This window comes from Phyllobates terribilis, unplaced genomic scaffold (genome assembly GCF_046119375.1).
Source record: "Phyllobates terribilis strain yellow unplaced genomic scaffold, ASM4611937v1 Scaffold_4__5_contigs__length_816908805, whole genome shotgun sequence".
Lineage (NCBI taxonomy): Eukaryota > Metazoa > Chordata > Amphibia > Anura > Dendrobatidae > Phyllobates > Phyllobates terribilis.
In genome coordinates, this window is record NW_027362764.1 from 291,855,376 (window position 1) to 291,877,384 (window position 22,009).

The 22,009-nt window shown below is 45.4% G+C and overlaps 1 protein-coding gene across 3 annotated transcripts in view; it reads left to right on the plus strand.

Moving 5' to 3' along the window:
• The window catches only part of ITGA9 (integrin subunit alpha 9), a 636,829-nt gene that overhangs the window by 36,543 nt on the left and 578,277 nt on the right, over positions 1–22,009 (plus strand). The window lies entirely within an intron of this gene.

Below are 22,009 nucleotides of genomic sequence, written 5' to 3' on the forward strand. Positions count from 1 at the left end.
ATCATCTGCTCCAGTCATCATCTGCCCCAGTCATCATCTGCCCCAGTCATCATCTGCCCCAGTCATCATCTGCCCCAGTCATCATCTTCCCCAGTCATCTTCTCCAGTCATCATCTGCCCCAGTCATCATCTGCCCCAGTCATCATCTGCCCCAGTCATCATCTGCTCCAGTCATCATCTGCCCCAGTCATCATCTGCCCCAGTCATCATCTGCTCCAGTCATCATCTGCTCCAGTCATCATCTGCCCCAGTCATCATCTTCCCCAGTCATCATCTGCCCCAGTCATCATCTGCTCCAGTCATCATCTGCCCCAGTCATCATCTGCCCCAGTCATCATCTGCCCCAGTCATCATCTGCTCCAGTCATCATCTGCCCCAGTCATCATCTGCTCCAGTCATCATCTGCCCCAGTCATCATCTGCATTTTTTCACCTTTGGTCTTGTGATAATCATTGACACTTTTGAATGTGAATGTGGCGCATATGGTTTATGACGTTTGTGCAAAACGAAATGAATGCACTTTATTTCTGTCTTTGGCCGCTCTACATAACTTATCATAAAAAGTCACAAGATGGAGCAAAATTTATACCAAAATAACTGACATTCATAAAATGACTCCAGAGGGGCAGGTAAGGCGGCTCCAGCACATCGCACCACAATTGGGGAATCAGCCCAAAGCATGTGGAAATAAAAGCCAAATGAGGAATATATATGATTTACAGTATGTATACACATACATACATACATACATATATATAAAGAAAAAAGCAGAACACATAAAATAGACTTTAAAAAAGTTGTGAATTCAAAAGAATTGGGCAAAAAAGAAAAACAGGAGAAAAAACACCAAAGAACAGATGATAAGGGCTGGTGGGCATAATGCCTGGGCCGTGGTCCGCTGCAGGGGGTGTCCGGACTGCGGCCTCAGTGCACTGCTCACTTCTTGAGCGTCCGTGGACACGGTGCGACCACTTAATGGCGTCGTGGTGGCGGTGATGCACAGGTTTTTTCTCTGACCAAATTTTCAGAATAGTGATAATGTGTGAGCCTTGCAATGCATGTTTCCAATACTTTTATAGGAAGTTGGGAAGCCTCTTTATTTTATAAGAAGGCCCCTTGTCTGCAGACATCGCGGCTGGAGACGTCTGATTCCACGTCTCTGTGTCTTGTATGGACATGAGACTGTGGGTGACAGGAGCTCCTTTAGCATCTCTTATCGGATTTCCTTCCTCTGCCCAGTGCTCCTGAAGCTGTGGGAGTTTTCGGCTTTATTGTGGAGACTTGTTCTGTAAAGGTTCTTTACTAGCGCTGGGTGTTGGAGCATCATAAAGAAGCATGCACTTTTACTTGTGTCAGAGTGTCAAAGAACCTTCATGAGTGCTGTAAAACAGTGGCATACAGAAGAGTGGGTGCCAGGGTCTATGCCCCCTCCTTTGGCAATGGTAACAATGTGCACCTAAACCAGAGTATGAGAATATGCAGGGGTGCACCACCTCCCCAGTTATCATTACAGCTTGTGGTGGAAGCAGGCAGCGGCTTCTCTGTACTGCCTGTGACCTCTGGCAAAGGCTGCATCAGTGTTACCCCTTGAACAAGTCAGGGGGCACAGATGCTACATGCGAAAATCACAATGTCCTTACAGTAAAGTTATGGCTAAAATCCCCGAAACGTCATAAGAAGAAGCTGCTTTCTGGGCGGTGTGAGACATCTCTGCAGAAAGATATCATGCACATGACTGATAAACTCGCTATAGGAGTCTATGAGACAGTTCTCTACCCTGTTTGCTTTTCCATTTTACTACTTGGATGCTGATGATATTCTCCACTGTGTAATATAGAGCGGTAAAGATCCGCCATACCAGACCTGTGCAGCCATGACACAGTATAGAACCATATCTGCTATACTGGACGTATGGAGCCATGACAGTATAGAACCAGATGTGCTATACTGGACGTATGGAGCCATGACAGTATAGAACCAGATGTGCTATACTGGACGTCTGGAGCCATGACATGGTATAGAACCAGATGTGCTATACTGGACGTATGGAGCCATGACAGTATAGAGCCAGATGTGCTATACTGGACGTCTGGAGCCATGACAGTATAGAACCAGATGTGCTATACTGGACGTCTGGAGCCATGACATAGTATAGAATCATATCTGCTATACTGGACGTATGGAGCCATGACATAGTATAGAATCAGATGTGCTATACAGGACGTATGGAGCCATGACATAGTATAGAACCAGATGTGCTATACTGGACGTATGGATCCATGACATAGTATAGAACCAGATGTGCTATACTGGACGTCTGGAGCTATGACATGGTATAGAACCAGATGTGCTATACAGGACGTATAGAGCCATGACATGGTATAGAACCAGATGTGCCTTACTGGACGTATGGAGCCATGACATAGTATAGAACCAGATGTGCTATACTGGACGTATGGAGCCATGACATAGTATAGAACCAGATGTGCTATACTGGACGTATGGATCCATGACATGGTATAGAACCAGATGTGCTATACTGGACGTCTGGAGCTATGACATGGTATAGAACCAGATGTGCTATACAGGACGTATGGAGCCATGACATAGTATAGAACCAGATGTGCTATACAGGATGTATGGAGCCATGACATAGTATAGAATCATATCTGCTATATTGGACGTATGGAGCCATGACATAGTATAGAATCATATCTGCTATACTGGACGTATGGAGCCATGACATAGTATAGAACCAGATGTGCCTTACTGGACGTATGGAGCCATGACATAGTATACAACCAGATGTGCTATACTGGACGTATGGAGCCATGACATGGTATAGAACCAGATGTGCTATACAGGACGTATGGAGCCATGACATAGTATAGAACCAGATGTGCTATACTGGACGTCTGGAGCTATGACATAGTATAGAACCAGATGTGCTATACTGGACGTATGGAGCCATGACATAGTATAGAACCAGATGTGCTATACTGGACGTCTGGAGCTATGACATGGTATAGAACTAGATGTGCTATACAGGATGTATGGAGCCATGACATAATATACAACCAGATGTGCCTTACTGGACGTATGGAGCCATGACATAGTATAGAACCAGATGTGCTATACAGGACGTATGGAGCCATGACAGTATAGAACCAGATGTGCTATACTGGACGTCTGGAGCCATGACATGGTGTAGAACCAGATGTGCTATACAGGACGTATGGAGCCATGACATAGTATAGAACCAGATGTGCTATACTGGACGTCTGGAGCCATGACATGGTGTAGAACCAGATGTGCTATACAGGACGTATGGAGCCATGACATAGTATAGAACCAGATGTGCTATACTGGACGTATGGATCCATGACATAGTATAGAACCAGATGTGCTATACTGGACGTCTGGAGCTATGACATGGTATAGAACCAGATGTGCTATACAGGACGTATGGAGCCATGACAGTATAGAACCAGATGTGCTATACTGGACGTATGGAGCCATGACAGTATAGAACCAGATGTGCTATACTGGACGTCTGGAGCCATGACATGGTATAGAACCAGATGTGCTATACTGGACGTATGGAGCCATGACAGTATAGAACCAGATGTGCTATACTGGACGTCTGGAGCCATGACAGTATAGAACCAGATGTGCTATACTGGACGTCTGGAGCCATGACATGGTATAGAACCAGATGTGCTATACTGGACGTATGGAGCCATGACATAGTATAGAATCATATCTGCTATACTGGACGTATGGAGCCATGACATAGTATAGAATCAGATGTGCTATACAGGACGTATGGAGCCATGACATAGTATAGAACCAGATGTGCTATACTGGACGTATGGATCCATGACATAGTATAGAACCAGATGTGCTATACTGGACGTCTGGAGCTATGACATGGTATAGAACCAGATGTGCTATACAGGACGTATAGAGCCATGACATGGTATAGAACCAGATGTGCTATACAGGACGTATAGAGCCATGACATGGTATAGAACCAGATGTGCCTTACTGGACGTATGGAGCCATGACATAGTATAGAACCAGATGTGCTATACTGGACGTATGGAGCCATGACATAGTATAGAACCAGATGTGCTATACTGGACGTATGGATCCATGACATGGTATAGAACCAGATGTGCTATACTGGACGTCTGGAGCTATGACATGGTATAGAACCAGATGTGCTATACAGGACGTATGGAGCCATGACATAGTATAGAACCAGATGTGCTATACAGGATGTATGGAGCCATGACATAGTATAGAATCATATCTGCTATATTGGACGTATGGAGCCATGACATAGTATAGAATCATATCTGCTATACTGGACGTATGGAGCCATGACATAGTATAGAACCAGATGTGCCTTACTGGACGTATGGAGCCATGACATAGTATACAACCAGATGTGCTATACTGGACGTATGGAGCCATGACATGGTATAGAACCAGATGTGCTATACAGGACGTATGGAGCCATGACATAGTATAGAACCAGATGTGCTATACTGGACGTCTGGAGCTATGACATAGTATAGAACCAGATGTGCTATACTGGACGTATGGAGCCATGACATAGTATAGAACCAGATGTGCTATACTGGACGTCTGGAGCTATGACATGGTATAGAACTAGATGTGCTATACAGGATGTATGGAGCCATGACATAATATACAACCAGATGTGCCTTACTGGACGTATGGAGCCATGACATAGTATAGAACCAGATGTGCTATACAGGACGTATGGAGCCATGACATGGTATAGAACCAGATGTGCTATACTGGACGTCTGGAGCCATGACATGGTGTAGAACCAGATGTGCTATACAGGACGTATGGAGCCATGACATAGTATAGAACCAGATGTGCTATACTGGACGTATGGATCCATGACATAGTATAGAACCAGATGTGCTATACTGGACGTCTGGAGCTATGACATGGTATAGAACCAGATGTGCTATACAGGACGTATGGAGCCATGACATGGTATAGAACTAGATGTGCTATACAGGATGTATGGAGCCATGACATAATATACAACCAGATGTGCCTTACTGGACGTATGGAGCCATGACATAGTATAGAACCAGATGTGCTATACAGGACGTATGGAGCCATGACATGGTATAGAACCAGATGTGCTATACTGGACGTCTGGAGCCATGACATGGTATAGAACCAGATGTGCTATACAGGACGTATGGAGCCATGACATAGTATAGAACCAGATGTGCCTTACTGGACGTATGGAGCCATGACATAGTATACAACCAGATGTGCTATACAGGATGTATGGAGCCATGACATGGTATAGAACCAGATGTGCTATACTGGACGTATGGAGCCATGACATGGTATAGAACCAGGTGTGCTATACTGGACGTATGGAACCATGACATAGTATAGAACCAGATGTGCTATACTGGACGTATAGAGCCATGACATGGTATAGAACCAGATGTGCTATACTGGACGTATGGAACCATGACATAGTATAGAACCAGATGTGCTATACAGGACGTATAGAGCCATGACATGGTATAGAACCAGATGTGCTATACAGGATGTATGGAGCCATGACATGGTATACAACCAGATGTGCTATACAGGATGTATGGAGCCATGACATGGTATAGAACCAGATGTGCTATACTGGACGTATGGAGCCATGACATGGTATAGAACCAGATGTGCTATACAGGACGTATGGAGCCATGACATAGTATAGAACCAGATGTGCTATACAGAACGTATGGAGCCATGACATAGTATAGAACCAGATGTGCCTTACTGGACGTATGGAGCCATGACATGGTATAGAACCAGATGTGCCTTACTGGACGTATGGAGCCATGACATGGTATAGAACCAGATGTGTCATACAGGACGTATGGAGCAATGACATAGTATAGAACCAGATGTGCTATACAGGACGACTGGAGCCATGACATGGTATAGAACCAGATGTGCTATACAGGACGTACGGAGCCATGACATGGTATAGAACCAGATGCGCTATACAGGACGAATGGAGCCATGACATGGTATAGAACCAGATGTGCTATACAGGACGTACGGAGCCATGACATGGTATAGAATCATATATGGTATACTGGACTATGGAGGAATGACATGGTATAGAATCATATATGCTATACTGGACGTATGGAACCATGACATGGTATAGAATCATATATGCTATACTGGACATATGGGGCAATGACATGGTATAGAACCAAAGTGACTCTGAAATGGTACAGGCCCCATATTATTGGAATTTCTGTCACCTGTCTCACCTCTAATGTAGCTGCTCATTGCTTCTAGGCTGGTATATAATTATCATCTTATCTCACACCAGTGACATAGGACATGTAGGTAGTTAGACATTACCACTAGCAAACTGTATCCCATGTCCACTGTTGTCCTTTCACCCCATGGAGTGCAGCCAGCCTATCTTATTATTATAGACCCGTAGGATGCATATGGTCACCTAACGCCGACACCAACCTAGAGGCTGGAAGGCAGGTATGGATAATAACAAGTGACATTATAATCAGGTTACATATGATGTGTATATACTGGATATGCATACATACACAAAGGGGTGTGTCCTTCATGACTTGCTTCATGCTTGCTATTCGGAAGCAAGGCTTGGCTTGACAAAAAGGGCATAGTCTAAGGAGATACCATGTGCCAAAATGATAAGTAAAGTAACTAAGAGATTGTGCACACTTAGGGTGTGTGCACACAAACCGGACAGGCAGCGCTTTGTACGCAAGATACTTTAAATGCGTCCAAAGCGCTGCGTTATATTGAACACAGGTGAATCCGCATGTGTTCATTGAACCATGCGGATTCACCGCATTCAACACATTGTACTGATCTCATTTCTCTTGCGGAGACTAACGACTCCGCAAGAGAAATTGACATTCTGCTTTCTGGAAAGACGCTCCGCATGTCCATGTCTGCGGGTGATCCGCAGGCACAGATGAACGCATAGTGGACATGGGATTTCTACAAATACCATCCACTATGCTGTAACATCTGGCCACTGCGGGTTTGACGTTGCATAAGCACATAGCATCAAACCCGCAGCGGCTCCTGATCGTGTGCTCTTAGGGTCTGATTCTATATGGAGTTTTGGCCAGATTTCTTATGTAAAACACCTTAAAAAGTTGTAAATTGTTGTGCAATGAGAAGTTGTGCAAAAATACTGGAACTTTTGGCGTTTGTCCTGTCTAGCTTTAATGTGAGCGTCCTCCTCTTACCTAGGCACCCATAGTGGAGAGCAGTGTGAGCGACCTCTCACCTCAGCACCCATAGTGGAGAGCAGTGTGAGCAGCCTCCTCTTACTTCAGCACCCATAGTGGAGAGCAGTGTGAGCAGCCTCCTCTTACCTCATCACCCATAATGGAGAGCAGTGTGAGCAGCCTCCTCTTACCTCTGCACCCATCGTGGAGAGCAGTGTGAGCGTCCTCCTCTTACCTCAGAACCCATAGTGGAGAGCAGTGTGAGCGTTCTCGTCTTACCTCAGCACCCATAGTGGAGAGCAATGTGAGCGTTCTCCTCTTACCTCAGCACCCATCGTGGAGAGCAGTGTGAGCGTCCTCTTACCTCAGCCCCTATAATGGAGAGCAGTGTGAGCGTCCTCCTCTTACCTCAGCACCCATAGTGGAGAGCAGTGTGAGCGGCCTCCTCTTACCTCAGCACCCATAGTGGAGAGCAGTGTGAGCAGCCTCCTCTTACCTCAGCACCCATACTGGAGAGCAGTGTGAGAAGCCTCCTCTTATTTCAGCACCCATAGTGGAGAGCAGTGTGAGCATCCTCCTCTTATTTCAGCACCCATAGTGGAGAGCAGTGTGAGCAGTCTCCTCTTACCTCAGCCCCCATAGTGGAGAGCAGTGTGAGCGTCATCCTCCTACCTCAGCACCCATAGTGGAGAGCAGTGTGAGCGACCTCGTCTTACCTTAGCACCCATAGTGGAGAGCAGCGTCCTCTTACCTCAGCACCCATAGTGGAGAGCAGTGTGAGCGGCCTTCTCTTACCTCAGCACCCATAGTGGAGAACAGTGTGAGCTGCCTTCTCTTACCTCAGCACCCATAGTGGAGAGCAGTGTGAGCGGCCTTCTCTTACCTCAGCACCCATAGTGGAGAGCAGTGTGAGCAGTCTCCTCTTACTTCAGCACCCATAGTGGAGAGCAGTGTGAGCGGCTTCCTCTTACCACAGCACCCATAGTGGAGAGCAGTGTGAGCAGTCTCCTCTTACTTCAGCACCCATAGTGGCGAGCAGTGTGAGCGGCTTCCTCTTACCACAGCACCCATAGTGGAGAGCTATGTGAGCAACCTCCTCTTACTTCAGCACCCATAGTGGCGAGCAGTGTGAGCGGCTTCCTCTTACCACAGCACCCATAGTGGAGAGCTATGTGAGCAACCTCCTCTTACTTCAGCACCCATAGTGGAGAACAGTGTGAGCGGCCTTCTCTTACCTCAGCACCCATAGTGGAGAACAGTGTGAGCGGCCTTCTCTTACCTCAGCACCCATAGTGGAGAACTGTTAGAACCTTGCTCTTAGGTTTTTTCCTTTGCTGGTCACATGACCTTGTTGGCCTACTTAATCCTGCTCCGCCCTTCTGGCTTTGCTAGACTTCATTGTTTAACTACTTTCTAGCTAGCCTGTGCTCTGTATCTAACTCTGTTAGTTTGCTTGGTCTACGGACCTCTATGTTCTATATATTTTGTTTGTTCGTCTGTCTGCTACTATTTCTGTTAGGAGGTGTCCCATTTTTCTCCCAGTCCTTAGTACTTGTAGGGATTCCCTCCCCACATCTATAGGTCTCCGTACAGACTAGCTTAGGACTTTAGCAGGTCTGATCGCAGGATCAGGTCCCCTGTTACATCGTAGGGATTCAGCTGAGTTCTATCGTAGGGACAGATCTCCTCTCTTTCCTTAGCTCTGGTAGCAGAACATAACAGCAAGTCCAGCCCAGCAAATGCTCTAAGGAAAGATTTTTTCTGTTCCATCATGGTGTCGGTTCTGGATTTGGCTAAACACCTGCAGGGACTCTCTTTGGAGGTGACTGAGCTCCGTCAACACGTGAGTAACTGTCCTGGAGCACATTTCTTGGAGCCTAAGGTACGTTTGCCGGATTTATTTTTTGGTGAACACCGAGAATTTTTTTCATTTAAAAATGCTTGCTTATTGTATTTTTGTTTGAGACCCAAGTCCTCTGGGGATGATTCCCAGCGCATAGGGTTTATAATGTCACTTTTGCGCAAAGAGCCTCAGGAGTGTGCCTTTTCTTTGCAACCTAGTGATACATGCTTCAGTTCAGTGGATAGTTTTTTTTCTGCCTTGGGACTATTATATGATGATCCTGACCGTGTCTCATCAGCTGAGACTGAGTTAAGACGTTTGAGACAGGGATCAGGTAATGTGGAAAAATATTGTACTCATTTCCGTCGATGGTCTACTCAAACAGGGTGGAACGATTCTGCTCTGAAAAGTCTATTTCTTGCTGGGCTCAGTGAAAGGGTTAAAGACCTGCTAATTGCTTATCCTACACCTGAAGATTTGCAACAGGCTATGCAATTAGCTATACGGGTGGATAGGAGACTGCGTGCAAGGGTTAATGAGAGCAAATCCTCTGCTATGTCAGTTTCTGGTTATGAGAATGTGTGTACTAACAGTGGTGAATCGATGGAGATTGGAGCGATGGCACCTCGCTCTCAAGAAAAAGATCGCAGATTTTCTGAAGGCTTGTGTTTCTATTGCGGAAAATCTGGTCATTTAATTAACCCCTTAATAACATCTGACGTACTAATACGTGTCTGTGCCCTGGGACTTAAGAGACAGACCCGTATTAGTACGTCATCGCGATCGCGCGCGCACACAGGCTGTGCGGGCGCGATCGCCGCCGGGTGTCAGCTGATTGTCACAGCTGACACCCGGTACTATGTGCAGGGAGCGGTCCTGCACCGCTCCCAGCACATTAACCCCCGCGATGCCGCGATCGAAGTTGATCGCGGCATTGCGGGGGCAAGGGGAGGTGATCGGCGATACTCACCTCCTCTTCCGGCTTCCAGCGCAGTCTGCAAAGGCTTCCCGGGTGTTGCCATGACGACCCGATGTCGTCATGACAACATCCGGGTCACCAGAGAGCAGGAAGATTGCTTGGACATGCGCAGTGCATCTCCAAGCAATCTTCACACTGTGCACTTCTAACAGCCTTCATGGCATAGGGATGGTGCTCCATTCCTGTGCCATGCAGGCGATCAGAAAAAAAAAAGTGAAAGTCCCAGAGTGGGACAAAGTAATAAAGTGTATAAACTGTGTGAAAGTGGAAAAAAAAAAAAAAAAAATGTGCAAAAATATTATAAAAAAATAAAAAAAATAATACACCAAAAATAAAAATATAATGTACCCATCAATAAATATTATAAAAAAAATAAAAAAAAAACAATAAAAGTACACATATTTGGTATCGCCGCGTCCGGAACAACCTGACCTATAAAACTGTCCCACTAGTTAACCCCTTCAGTGAACACAGTAAAAAAAAACAAAAAAAAACAAAGCAAAAAACAATGCTTTATCACCATACCGCCAAACAAAAAGTGGAATAACAAGCGATCAAAAAGACGCATATAAATAAAAATGATACCGCTGAAAACGTCATCTCGTCCCGCAAAAAACAAGCCGCCATACAGCTCCATCAGCCGAAAAATAAAAAAGTTATAGCTCTCAGAATAAAGCGATACTAAAAAATATTTTTTTCTATAAAATAGCTTTTATTGTGTATAAGCGCCAAAACATAGAAAAATGATACAAATGTGGTACCGCTGTAAACGTACTGACCCGAAGAATAAAGCTACCTCATCAATTTTACCACACGCGGAACAGAATAAAAAAAAAAAAAAAAAACAATTCCTGAATTGTTGGTTTTTGTTTATTCTGCCTCCCAAAAATCGGAATAGAAAGCGATCAAAAAATGTCACGTGCCTGAAAATGGCACCAATAACAACGTCAAGTCATCCCGCAAAAAACGAGCCGTCACATGACTGTCTGCCAAAATCTGTAAAAATTATAGCTCTCAAAATATGGCGATGCAAAAACTAGATTTTACAAAAAATGCGTCTTTTAGTGTGTGACAGCTGTCAGTCATAAAAACCCCATATGATTCTGGCATTGCTGTAATCACACCGACCCGAAGAATAAAGTCGTCTAATCACTTATACCGCACAAGGAACGGCGTCAAAAATAAACTCTTGGGTTAGGATTGGGCTAGGGTTAGGGCTGGGTTTGGGGCTAGGGTTGTGCTGGGGCTAGGGTTGTGCTGGGGCTAGGGTTGTGCTGGGGCTAGGGTTGTGCTGGGGCTAGGGTTGTGCTAGGGTTAGGGTTGTGCTAGGGCTAGGGTTGTGCTAGGGCTAGGGCTGGGGTTGGGATTTTTTTCAAAAGTAAGAAAAAAAGATGACGATATGGCGACTAGTGTTGAGAGCAAGTGCTTGCTACTTGAGTTTGCATCGGGTGCTCTGGTATGCATTGAGTATCGTGGGTACTTGAGTGACATGCTCGAGTCTCTGCCCCATATGCTTCGCGGCCAAAAAACTTTACGGGGATTGCCTGCCATGCACGAGCGATCCCCGCATGTTTTTTTTTGGGTGTCTAATAACCGTGAAACATGCGGAGCAGGGACTCGAGCATGTCACTCGAGCACACGCTGTACATGGTGCATACCTGAGTACCCGATGCAAACTCAAGTAGCGAGCACTTGCGCTCAAGAATAATGACAACTTATTCAATATGATGACCTAATGTAAACAAATTCTGTGCCGTACCTCTGGGTTCAAAATGTTCACTATACACCTTAATAAAATCCTTGAGGGGTATAGTTTCCAAAATGGGGACACTTGTGGGGGAGCTCCACTGTTTAGGCACATCACGGGCTCTCCAAACGCGACATGGTGTCCGCTAACAAATTGAATGGAAAATCGGCTCAAATTGTTAGCGGACGCCATGTTGCGTTTGGAGAGCCCCTGTGTGCCCAAACATTGGAGCTCCCCCACAAGTGACCCCATTTTGGAAGCTAGACCCCCCAAGGCACCTATCGAGATGCATAGTGAGCACTTGGAATCCCCAGGTGCTTCACAAATTGATTCGTAAAAATGAAAAAGTGAAAAAAAAAACACTTTTTCATTTTTATGAATCAATTTGTGAAGCACCTGGGGTTCCAAGTGCTCACTATGAATCTAGATAGGTGCCTTGGGGGGTCTAGTTTCCAAAATGGGGTCACTTGTGGGGGAGCTCCAATGTTTGGGCACGCAGGGACTCTCTAAATGCAACATGGTATCCGCTAACAAATTGAATGGAAAATAGGCTCAAATTGTTAGCGGACACCACATTGCGTTTGGAGAGCCCCTCTGTGCCCAAACTTTGGAGCTCCCCCACAAGTGACCCCATTTTGGAAACTAGACCCCCCAAGGCACCTATCTAGATGCATAGTGAGCACTTGGAACCCCTAGGTGCTTCACAAATTGATTCGTAAAAATGAAAAAGTGTTTTTTTTTTTCACTTTTTCATTATTACGAATCAATTTGTGAAGCACCTGGGGGTTCCAAGTGCTCACTATGCATCTAGAAAGGTGCCTTGGGGGGTCTAGTTTCCAAAATGGGGTCACTTGTGGGGGAGCTCCAAAGTTTGGGCACAGAGGGGCTCTCCAAACGCAATGTGGTGTCCGCTAACAATTTGAGCCGATTTTCCATTCAATTTGTTAGCGGATACCATGTTGCATTTAGAGAGTCCCTGTGTGCCCAAACATTGGCGCTCCCCCACAAGTGACCCCATTTTGGAAACTAGACCCCCCAAGGCACCTATCTAGATGCATAGTGAGCACTTGGAACCCCTAGGTGCTTCACAAATTGATTCGTAAAAATGAAAAAGTGTTTTTTTTTTCACTTTTTCATTATTACGAATCAATTTGTGAAGCACCTGGGGGTTCCAAGTGCTCACTATGCATCTAGAAAGGTGCCTTGGGGGGTCTAGTTTCCAAAATGGGGTCACTTGTGGGGGAGCTCCAAAGTTTGGGCACAGAGGGGCTCTCCAAACTCAATGTGGTGTCCGCTAACAATTTGAGCCGATTTTCCATTCAATTTGTTAGCGGATACCATGTTGCATTTAGAGAGTCCCTGTGTGCCCAAACATTGCAGCTCCCCCACAAGTGACCCCATTTTGGAAACTAAACCCCCCAAGGCACCTATCTAGATGCATAGTGAGCAGTTGGAACCCCCAGGTGCTTCACAAATTGATTCGTAACAATGAAAAAGTGTTTTTTTTTTCACTTTTTCATTTTTACGAATCAATTTGTGAAGCACCTGGGGGTTGCAACTGCTCACTATGCATCTAGATAGGTGCCTTGGGGGGTCTAGTTTCCAAAATGGGGTCACTTGTGGGGGAGCTCCAATGTTTGGGCACACAGGGGCTCTCTAAACGCAACATGGTGTCCTCTAATTATTCAAGCAAATTTTACAATCAAAAAGTCAAATGGTGCTCCTTCCCTTCCGAGTCCTACAGTGCGCCCAAACAGTGTTTTTTCCCCAAATATTGGGTATCTTCGTGCACAGGGGAAATTGCACAACAAATTTTGCGGTCCATTTTTTCTTGTTACCCCTGTGAAAATAAAAAAAATTGGGTCTAAAGTAACATTTTTGTGAAAAAAGTTAAATGTTAATTTTTTTCTTCCACATTCAAAAAATTCCTATGAAGCACCTGAAGGGTTAATAAAGTTCTTGAATGTGGTTTTGAGCACCTTGAGGGGTGCAGTTTTTAGAATGGTGTCACTTTTGGGTATTTTCTGTCATAAAGACCTCTCAAAGTGACTTCAAATGTGATGTGGTCCCTAAAAAAATGGTTTTGTAAATTTTGTTGGAAAAATGAGAAATCGCTGGTCAACTTTTAACCCTTATAGCTCCCTAACAAAAAAAAATTTTGGTTCCAAAATTGTGCTGATGTAAAGTAGACATGTGGGAAATGTTATTTATTAACTCTTTTGTGTGACATATCGCTCTGATTTCAGGGCTTAAAAATTCAAATTTTGAAAATTGCAAAATTTTCAAAATTTTCGCCAAATTTCCGTTTTTTTCACAAATAAACGCAAGTGATATCGAAGAAATTTTTCCACAATCATGAAGTACAATATGTCACGAAAAAACAATCTCAGAATCAGGGGGATCCGTTGAAGCGTTCCAGAGTAATTACCTCATAAAGTGACAGTGGTCAGAATTGTAAAAATTGGCCCGGTCATTAACGTGCAAACCACCCGCGGGGCTTAAGGGGTTAAAGACTGTGAGCTTCGTATCAAGAAAGAAAAAAAAATGGTCAGTCATGCCCGTATTGCTTGTTTAAATTCCAAGGGTGTATTTTTAGCTGCTTCCACGATTGCTCAGGAAAAATTAATGGAATTTCGGGTGTTTGTTGATTGTGGGTCTACTCTGAATGTTATTGATGGGGGATTCTTGGAAAGACTCAATTTAAAACCCGAACCTTTATCATCCCCCATTGCTGTGGTTTCTGTGGATGGTTCCCCTTTGAAGAATATTACTCTCAAGGTCTGTGAATTTCCTCTCACTATTAATGGTGTTCACCATGAGAAATTGGATTTGGTAGTGTTGAATAACTTGCCTTCTCCAGTAATATTGGGATTGCCCTGGTTAAAATTTCACAATCCTGTACTGGATTGGTCTACCAGTGAAATTAAATCCTGGAGCCATAAATGTTATGACAAGTGTTGTAACGGGCGTATTGCAGCTTTGGATAGGGGAGAATTGCCTGTTCCTATTCAGGATTTTTGGAGAGTTTTTTCTGAGAAGGAATCGCAGGTTTTGCCTCCCCATAGAGACTATGATTGTACCATTGAATTTGTCCCTGGAGCGACTCTTCCTAAAAGTCGTTTATTTAACCTTACTATTCCTGAGAGAAAGGCTTTGGAGGAATACATACAGACAAGCTTGGCCGCCGGTCACATTAGGCCCTCTAAGTCTCCTGTGGCGGTTGGATTTTTTTTTGTAAAAAAAAAGGACGGCGGTTTACGTCCTTGTCTGGATTTTCGTGAGATTAACAAAATTACTGTACGCAATCCTTACCCACTGCCATTGATTCCTGATCTGTTTAACCAGTTAATGGGGGCCAAGTGGTTCTCTAAAATCGACCTTAAGGGGGCATACAATCTGTTGCGCATGAAGGAGGGTGACGAATGGAAGACTGCTTTTAACACTCCTGTGGGTCATTTTGAGAATCTGGTTATGCCTTTTGGTCTTACTAATGCTCCTGCATTTTTTCAGAATCTTATTAATGACATCCTTAGACCTTTGATCGGCAAAAATGTGGTTGTGTATTTGGATGACATTTTGATTTATTCGCCGGATCTGGAGTCTCATTGGCGGAGCGTACGTGAGGTATTACAGTTATTAATGGACAATTCGCTTTTTGCTAAGCTGGAGAAATGTGAGTTCGCTGTACAGAGAATTAGTTTTTTGGGCTACATTATCTCCAGCGAAGGTTTTGAGATGGACCCGGTTAAAGTTCAAGCTGTACAGGAATGGCCTAGGCCTATTGGTTTGAAATCGATACAGAGGTTTTTGGGTTTCGCCAATTATTACAGAAAATTCATAAAAAATTTTTCTAGTATTGTCAAACCTCTGACCGATCTCACCAGGAAAGGTGCTGATGCGGTTCAGTGGTCTTCTGAGGCCATTGAAGCTTTTGTGTATCTCAAGGAGAGGTTCACCTCTGCTCCCATCCTTATGCAGCCTGATGTGACTAAGCCGTTTTTGGTTGAGGTTGATGCTTCCTCTGTGGGGGTTGGCGCAGTATTGTCTCAGGATAACGGGGATGGATTACATCCCTGTGCCTTTTTTTCAAAAAATTTTTCGGAGACTGAACTGAATTACGATATTGGTAATCGGGAATTATTGGCTATTAAACTCGCATTTGAACACTGGCGCCACTTCTTGGAAGGTGTGGAATTTCCCGTTCAGGTTCTTACGGATCATAAAAATCTGATATATCTTGATGCTGCCAAGCGCCTGAATGCCCGTCAGGCTAGGTGGGCACTGTTTTTCTTGCGGTTTAATTTCTCCGTTACTTACATCCCTGGTACTAAGAATGTTAAGGCGGATGCCTTGTCTCGCAGTTTTTCTCCCATAGTCGGTGCTGAGAAAGAGGAGAACATTTTACAAGAAGGTGTTGTGATAGCTGCTTTGGACTCCGTTTTGGAAGATGAGATTCTTAAAGCACAGGAGAATGCCCCATCTAACACTCCTCATGGGAGGTTGTTTGTGCCTGGGACCTTTAGGAGAGATTTGTTTGTTGAGTGTCACGAATCTCGGTTGGCAGGTCATCCCGGAATCTCTGAGACCAAGAGACTGGTGGGTCGCAGTTTTTGGTGGCCTGGATGGCAGAAGGAAGTCATTAAGTGGGTGCGCCAATGTACTATATGTGCTAGATCTAAGTCCTCACATACTCCTGCTGCGGGGTTGCTTTGTCCTTTGGAGGTTCCCAGTGCTCCTTGGACACATTTGGCTATGGACTTTATAACTGACCTTCCCCCCTCTGAGGGTTTTACTGTCATCTGGGTGGTCGTGGACCGTTTTAGCAAGATGTGTCACTTGGTTCCCTTCGTCAAACTGCCCTGCGCTAAAACTCTCGCTAAGGCCTTTGTCAAGGAAATTGTCAGACTTCATGGCGTTCCTACTGACATTGTTTCTGATAGAGGTCCTCAGTTCGTGGCTCGTTTTTGGCGTGCCTTTTGTGACAGGTTGGGAGTTCATTTGTCGTTCTCGTCAGGATATCATCCTGAATCTAATGGCCAGACAGAAAGGAAAAACCAGGATGTTGAGCAGTTCTTGCGTTGTTTTGTGGCAGACAATCAAGAGGGGTGGTTTGAGTTTCTGCCACTTGCTGAATTTGCTCTGAACACTCATACATCTTCTTCTGCTGGTTGTACGCCTTTTTTTTGTTGTTCTGGGAGACATCCGTCGTTTGGGTCGTTCTCCAAGTTGGGATCTGCCGTGCCTGAGGAGGAGAATTTTTCCGGTGATTTGGAGAGAGTTTGGACGGATGTGCGTGGTAATCTTCAGGAGGCCAACAGAAAATCTAAAGACTACTTTGATAGGAAACGACAGGAGGTTATGTTCGCTGTTGGTGACATGGTTTGGTTGTCCTCTAGGAATCTGCGGTTGAGGATTCCTTCTAAGAAATTGGGTCCCAAGTTTGTAGGGCCCTTTAAGGTGCTTCAGGTTGTCAACCAATCTGCTGTTAGGTTGGAGGTTCCTACCTCCTGGAGAATTAATCCGGTATTTCATGTCTCTCTGTTGAAAAAAGCTGTTGTATCGGATTGTGACGCCTCTGCCTCTGTTCCCCCGGTGGTGGAGGACGGGGAATATGAAATTTCTCGCATCCTTAACTCTAGACGGTATAGAGGTAGTTTGCAGTATCTTGTGGCCTGGAAAGGTTTCGGACCCGAGGATAACTCTTGGGTGAGGTCGGATGATGTTTCCGCGTCCAGACTTATCAGAGCGTTTCACAGGAGATTTCCTGATAAGCCTGGTCCTAGGGGATCCGGAGGATCCTCTTAGAAGGGGGGGTACTGTTAGAACCTTGCTCTTAGGTTTTTTCCTTTGCTGGTCACATGACCTTGTTGGCCTACTTAATCCTGCTCCGCCCTTCTGGCTTTGCTGGACTTCATTGTTTAACTACTTTCTAGCTAGCCTGTGCTCTGTATCTAACTCTGTTAGTTTGCTTGGTCTACGGACCTCTATGTTCTATATATTTTGTTTGTTCGTCTGTCTGCTACTATTTCTGTTAGGAGGTGTCCTATTTTTCTCCCAGTCCTTAGTACTTGTAGGGATTCCTTCCCCACATCTATAGGTCTCCGTACAGACTAGCTTAGGACTTTAGCAGGTCTGATCGCAGGATCAGGTCCCCTGTTACATCGTAGGGATTAAACTGAGTTCTATCGTAGGGACAGATCTCCTCTCTTTCCTTAGCTCTGGTAGCAGAACATAACAAGAACAGTGTGAGCAGTCTCCTCTTACTACAGCCCCCATAGTGGAGAGCTATGTGAGCAGCCTCCTCTTACTTCAGCATCCATAGTGGAGAGCAGTGTGAGCGGCTTCCTCTTACCTCAGCACCCATAGTGGAGAACAGTGTGAGCGGCCTTCTCTTACCTCAGCACCCATAGTGGCGAGCAGTGTGAGCGGCTTCCTCTTACCACAGCACCCATAGTGGAGAGCTATGTGAGCAGCCTCCTCTTACTTAAGCACCCATATTGGAGAGCAGTGTGAGCGGCTTCCTCTTACCTCAGCACCCATAGTGGAGAGCAGTGTGAGCGGCCTTCTCTTACCTCAGCACCCATAGTGGAGAACAGTGTGAGCAGTCTCCTCTTACTACTGCCCCCATAGTGGAGAGCAGTGTGAGTGACTTGCTCTTACCTCAGCACCCATAGTGGAGAACAGTGTGAGCAGTCGCCTCTTACTTCAGCACCCATAGTGGAGAGCAGTGTGAGCGGCCTTCTCTTACTTCAGCACCCATAGTGGAGAGCAGTGTGAGCAGTCTCCTCTTACTTCAGCACCCATAGTGGAGAGCAGTGTGAGTGGCTTCCTCTTACCTCAGCACCCATAGTGGAGAGCAGTGTGAGCGGCCTTCTCTTATCTCAGCACCCATCGTGGAGAACAGTGTGAGCGGCCTTCTCTTACCTCAGCACCCATAGTGGAGAGCAGTGTGAGCGGCCTTCTCTTACCTCAGCACCCATAGTGGAGAGCAGTGTGAGCGGCTTCCTCTTACCTCAGCACCCATAGTGGAGAACAGTGTGAGCAGTCTCCTCTTACTTCAGCACCCATAGTGGAGAGCAGTGTGAGCAGTCTCCTCTTACTTCAGCACCCATAGTGGAGAGCAGTGTGAGCGGCCTTCTCTTTCCTCATCACCCATAGTGGAGAGCAGTGTGAGCAGTCTCCTCTTACTTCAGCACCCATAGTGGAGGGCAATGTGAGCAGTCTCCTCTTACTTTAGCACCCATAGTGGAGAGCAGTGTGAGCAGTCTCCTCTTACTTCAGCACCCATAGTGGAGAGCAGTGTGAGCGGCCTCCTCTTACCTCAGCACCCATCACTGGAGAGCAGTGTGAGCAGTCTCCTCTTACTTCAGCACCCATAGTGAAGAGCAGTGTGAGCGGCCTCCTGTTACCTCAGCACCCATCACTGGAGAGCAATGTGAGCATCTTCCTATTAACTCAGCACCTCTGGTATCTCCAGTAGTATTAGTGGAGCACCGCTTCCTACATATGAAGGAGGGTGGAGTTTCCTACTGCACATGCTCACAGCCACCTTTACTAGCATTCTAGGACAGGTTTTTTTCAGTAAATCAAGGAGGCTGCCAATTTAATTCTATAGTGATTACTTCCCTAGACAAAACAATGGTGATTTGCTAAATAAAGCACCGCTCAGCGCTGGAGTGGTGCTGCTTTTGTAAGTTCTCTGCACCTAATATTATACTCACCACCTGCCATCTTCAGCTGTTCCGGCGGCTCCTCCTGTCCCATGCCACCATCTTGTGACCACAACTTCTGACTGACTGGAATTCAGAGGTAATGATTACAAGCTCTCAATGTAAGTCTATGAGGGCCTCGTTCTGGTTTTCAGAGATTTATATTAAAAAGTGACCTCCAGCTCGCCCAGCAAACACTGGAATGATCCAGCAGGTCACAAACTGCTGGAGACCGACCGGAGCGGCGTGGATAAAAGATGAAAACGGTGACTGGTAAGTATGGGACCAGGGGCAGTGAACTTAGATTAGTGACACCACTCCAGCACTGCAATAAAAAGAAACCGATATATTTAGGAATTTACTTACTGATACTGTATTTCCTTTAATTTCGTTTCTTTTATTCCCGGAGAACCCCTTTAATGAATCGGGCCCTTAGTGTATGTAATGATGAACCATAGTTATCAAGCTGCATGAATCACTTTGACACTAAAGCCCTGATTCATCACAATGGTTTCATCATAATCGTGTTGTAAAATACATTGCAATGTGATTTTGCAACTTTTGGAGTTTTTATGGTGGTCTCGGCCAGCTATGCTATAGTGGGCGGAGCGGGGAATCTGCCCTGCAAAACCCACCCACAGCAAATTCATCTTAATTTACGTCACAATAGTGGCATAAATGACTCCAGAAGTGTACACCAGCTCCTGACATAGGCGCCTGACAGTTTGAAGATGCTCCAAATTCATTAAGAGGTTCCCAACTATTAATGAATTTGTCTCATCTTACTCCAGCGGTGCTTTCATTAAGACTGGAGGAATCAACTCCAGTCTTAATGAATCTGGCCCCAATAAGTGTTGGTGACTATGCCCCAGTGTGGTTTCTGCAGTATATACATGGTTTCTTGCAACTGAGACCTGGCAATTCATATAACTGAACCAAAAATGTCTTCTGCCCCCTCCCACAGCCCCCCATGTCAGACACACACAGGGATCCAGGACTCATGGACTTTCTTTTCCAGTTGTGAAGCCAGTGCCTGGTTGATGGCTATCTCTGTGGGACAGTTTTATAGAATATACTTTTTATATTCTGGCCTCTTGCCAAGGAGCGAGGTTCACAGAGGAAAGCTGCAGTCGTCCTGTGATGTAGGAGCGACATTCCTCCTGTACCGTGTCCCCATCATGACTGAAATTCAATCTGCACTGGTGTGTGTTCACGGCTATATCACATGAATTAGTCATGTCTTCACTTCTTGCTTTGGATGCAGCTAGTGAGCAGCAGAATGGCCAAAATTCATGGAGAAGTATGGAGAAATATGACTGTATAAGCGAAGCTGTGTCTGGACCAGGCCTTGCCGTCTTTCGGCTATAACTTGGCCTGGCTGGGCGGCTCGCTAAGTAATCTTCATAGCTGCATGCACAAGGTCTCATATGACATCCCGGCCGAGTACTATAGGTGAAAGGCCAGGCTGTATTGTGAAATGCACAGTATGGAAAATGCAGGCAGCGGGGGGCCGGCTTGTGTGTGCTCTGCATATAATACATGCCAACCTTCCCCTTCTAAAACCTCTGCATACATGAGAAAAATATCACATAGCCCTGAGTTACAGAAGGAAAATGACTGGATGTTTTATAATATAGCTATACAATAGTAATATACAGAAGGAAGGTGAGATGGTTAGTGGATCCCATAAACAACAGTTATAACCATAAGAACAGGGTGCCTAACTGCTCTGTGTGAACAGATCGCTAGTGTTTATGTTTGACCATTACTCCATCCACTGATTACGAGAACAATGGTCACAGATCCACACTAAAATAGTCCCATAGAAGTGAATGGAGCAGTGGCCTGAACAGCTGTGCGTGAGCCCTTTGTTGGATTGGATGCCCAAGATTATGTCCTGCTGACAAGGGAACCCAGTGATCGTCTCTGGTGTGAAGACAAGTGTAGTCATCTTATATGATAGAGCTGGAAGCATACATTGCATGCACTCGTGCCCACAACACATGTAGCTGTCAAGAGACATTGCTGAACAAGGTATTTTTAAAGAGGTTTTCCAGTCACAATATGTTGATGATCTATTTTTAGGAAAGGTCATCAATATCAGATTGGTTGGGACCAACACCTGGCACCCCTACTGAATAGCTGCTCCAATCTCCGGCAAGGATTGCTAGATGTGAACATCGAGCCGAGCTGTAATGCAGAGCTCCATCTAATATATAGCGGCCCCCCCTGGTAGTGCCCCTATTCTATGAGGAGCTGGTCTGCAGTATCCAGTAACAGCCGCTGCACATTGAATAAAACCGCTTATTATTTTCAACGAGCCATCACCGCTGGAGCTTGTATCAGCTGATCAGTGGGGGTGCCGGGTATCGTACCCCCACCGATCTGATATTGGTCACCTATCCTAAGGTCATCAGTACACTGTGATCG